Source organism: Hippichthys cyanospilos, unplaced genomic scaffold, assembly GCF_059441005.1.
Source record: "Hippichthys cyanospilos isolate Australia breed blue-spotted pipefish unplaced genomic scaffold, RoL_Hcya_1.0 HiC_scaffold_174, whole genome shotgun sequence".
In the NCBI taxonomy this organism is placed as follows: Eukaryota; Metazoa; Chordata; class Actinopteri; order Syngnathiformes; family Syngnathidae; genus Hippichthys; species Hippichthys cyanospilos.
The window spans coordinates 12,501-15,462 of NW_028283530.1; the positions used below are offsets into that span (position 1 = coordinate 12,501).

Below are 2,962 nucleotides of genomic sequence, written 5' to 3' on the forward strand. Positions count from 1 at the left end.
CGGAGCCTCCATCAGAAGGACTCGGGCCCCCCGACGGCGCCGGGCGAAGCGGCCTTCCGTACGCCACATGTCCCGCGCCCTCCGGCGGGCGGGGATTCGGCGCTGGGCTCTTCCCTCTTCGCTCGCCGCTACTGAGGGAATCCTGGTTAGTTTCTTTTCCTCCGCTTAGTAATATGCTTAAATTCAGCGGGTCGTCTCGTCTGATCTGAGGTCGGTCGGATGGATGGGGTTGTTGCGGGAAGGGGGGGGGGTGCAAGAGGCGGGGCAGGCGGGGTTCGGGCGGAGCGGAGCGAGGCGAGGCGGCCGCCGGGGCGGGACCGCGGCGGGGTGGGCCGGAGCCCTCCCCTGACCGCGGCCGCCGACCGACGTCCGCAACGCCCGCCCGCAGCGGAGCGAGGCGAGGCGGCCGCCGGCGGGACCGCGGCGGGGTGGGCCGGAGCCCTCCCCTGACCGCGGCCGCGCGCCAGACGTCCGCAACGCCAGCCCGCCCGGAGCGAGGCGAGGCGGCCGCCGGCGGGGCCGCGGCGGGGTGGGGCCGGAGCCCCTCCCCTGACCGCGACCGCGCGCCCGACGTCCGCAACGCCCGCCCGCACGCCCATATACCAGCCAGCCAGCCTCGCCGCACGCACGCCCCCGCTCCGCGATTCGCTTCGGCCGCCGTGGCTCCGGACCGCGCCCCGCTCCGCGATGCCGCCCGCGCGACCGCGCCCCCCGCCGCCCCGCGGGCGGACCGAACCCCCTGCCTCCCCGACAGCGGCGCGCGTGGGCCGCGGCAGGACACCGGCGCGGGCTGCGCGAGAAGGACTGAGCCTCCGCCGGCAGCCGCGCCGGGGCCTGCGCGCGGGCGCGCGCCGCCTGGGTGCGAGCGACAGGGGGAACGGCCGCCGCGGGGCGCGGCGGCGGGAGAGCTGGCCGGTCGGCGTGCGGCAACGGTGTCGGGGTACGGGTCCCGGAGTTGCTGCGGCCGGTCTGCACTTGGGGGGACGGAGGCGCGACCGGGACGGTGCGCCTTCGACGGCCCCAGCCGCGGGAGACCGGGGTCTCCCGATCGATCGTCAAGCGACGCTCAGACAGGCGTGGCCCCGGGAGGGACCCGGGGCCGCAAAGTGCGTTCGAAGTGTCGATGATCAATGTGTCCTGCAATTCACATTAGTTCTCGCAGCTAGCTGCGTTCTTCATCGACGCACGAGCCGAGTGATCCACCGCTAAGAGTTGTCAGAGGTTTTTGGTTTGTGGGGAGCCGCCGCGCGCGGGGCGGGGAGTTTCCTCCGGGCCCGGGCGGCGGCTCAGACTTAGTCATGACGTTGGGTTTGGTTTTTTTCCAGGCCCTGGCCCCGGGCGCCGCGCCCCGTCACCGGTTCGCGGACATTAAACCCCCCAGCAAACCCCGCCGGAAGCGGAGCGTGGGCGTTGGGTACCCGGCGGATAGAATAGGTTCCGAGGTGTGCGGGCCGCGCTGGCACCGGCGGGGAGAAGTCCCCCGCCGGCCGCGGCCCGGCACGAGACTAAGGGGATGGACGGTGGGCGCAGGGGAGAGGGCGGGGACGCCCCGGCGGAGGTGCGGGGCAGGCGGGGGTGGCGCGGGGCGGGGCAGGCGGGGGTTCGGGCGGAGCGGAGCGAGGCGAGGCGGCCGCCGGCGGGGCCGCGGCGGGGTGGGGCCGGAGCCCTCCCCTGACCGCGGCCGCCGACCGACGTCCGCAACGCCCGCCCGCAGCGGAGCGAGGCGAGGCGAGGCGCCGGCGGGACCGCGGCGGGGCGGGCCGGAGCCCTCCCCTGACCGCGGCCGCGCGCCCGACGTCCGCAACGCCCGCCCGCCCGGAGCGAGGCGAGGCGGCCGCCGGCGGGGCCGCGGCGGGGTGGGGGCCGGAGCCCCTCCCCTGACCGCGACCGCGCGCCAGACGTCCGCAACGCCCGCCCGCACACCCATATACCAGCCAGCCAGCCCGCCCGCACGCGCGCCCCCGCTTCCGCGGTGGAACGCCGCCGCCCGACCGCAGGGCGACCCGCCCGACTCTTCCTGCAGCGCACCCGGCCTCGAGGGGGGGCGCGGAGACCGACGCCCGCCGCGCCGCGCGCCGGCGGGGGCGGGGGAGCTGCGGGCGCTACGCGCGGAGGCGGCGGCCGGGGGGGAATGATTTCCCCCGCCGAACCGTCCCCCCCGGCGCACCGCTGACGCAGCCCCCCGCCGCACCGCGCGACCGGGCGCGGGGACGCGGGCGCGCCCCCCCCTGGCTAAAATCCGGCCAACGCGGGGGCTCCGTTAAACCCCACTCCACGGTAATGATCCTTCCGCAGGTTCACCTACGGAAACCTTGTTACGACTTTTACTTCCTCTAGATAGTCAAGTTTGATCGTCTTCTGGGCGCGCCGCCTTGGCCGGGGACGGCCCCGGCGGGGCCCATCCGAGGACCTCACTAAACCATCCAATCGGTAGTAGCGACGGGCGGTGTGTACAAAGGGCAGGGACTTAATCAACGCGGGCTTATGACCCGCGCTTACTGGGAATTCCTCGTTGGTGGGAAATAATTGCAGTCCCCAGTCCCTATCACGAGCGGGGTTCAGAGGGTTACCCGCGCCTCTCGGCGCAGGGCGGCGCACACGCTGGTCCGCTCAGTGTGGCGCGCGTGCAGCCCCGGACATCTAAGGGCATCACAGACCTGTTATTGCTCAATCTCGCGTGGCTGAGCGCCACTTGTCCCTCTAAGAAGTTGGACGCCGGCCGCCGAAGGGGGCCGCGTAACTAGTTAGCATGCCGGAGTCTCGTTCGTTATCGGAATTAACCAGACAAATCGCTCCACCAACTAAGAACGGCCATGCACCACCACCCACGGAATCGAGAAAGAGCTGTCAATCTGTCAATCCTGTCCGTGTCCGGGCCGGGTGAGGTTTCCCGTGTTGAGTCAAATTAAGCCGCAGGCTCCACTCCTGGTGGTGCCCTTCCGTCAATTCCTTTAAGTTTCAG

General features: G+C 72.9%; 2 non-coding genes and 1 pseudogene across 2 annotated transcripts in view; all 3 read right to left on the reverse strand.

Moving 5' to 3' along the window:
- The window catches only part of LOC148404811 (28S ribosomal RNA), a 4,638-nt gene extending 4,424 nt beyond the window's left edge, over positions 1 to 214 (reverse strand). Inside the window, exon 1 of the ribosomal RNA XR_015864706.1 lies at positions 1 to 214. This exon is cut by the window's left edge and continues 4,424 nt beyond it. This is a non-coding gene — a ribosomal RNA (28S ribosomal RNA).
- An 846-nt stretch (positions 215 to 1,060) lies between these two features.
- Positions 1,061 to 1,214, reverse strand: LOC148404812 (5.8S ribosomal RNA). The gene has a single exon (XR_015864705.1). It is a non-coding gene; the product is annotated as a 5.8S ribosomal RNA (ribosomal RNA).
- Positions 1,215 to 2,278: 1,064 nt separating this feature from the next.
- On the reverse strand, positions 2,279 to 2,962 carry LOC148404813 (18S ribosomal RNA; annotated as a pseudogene; the record flags this gene model as incomplete).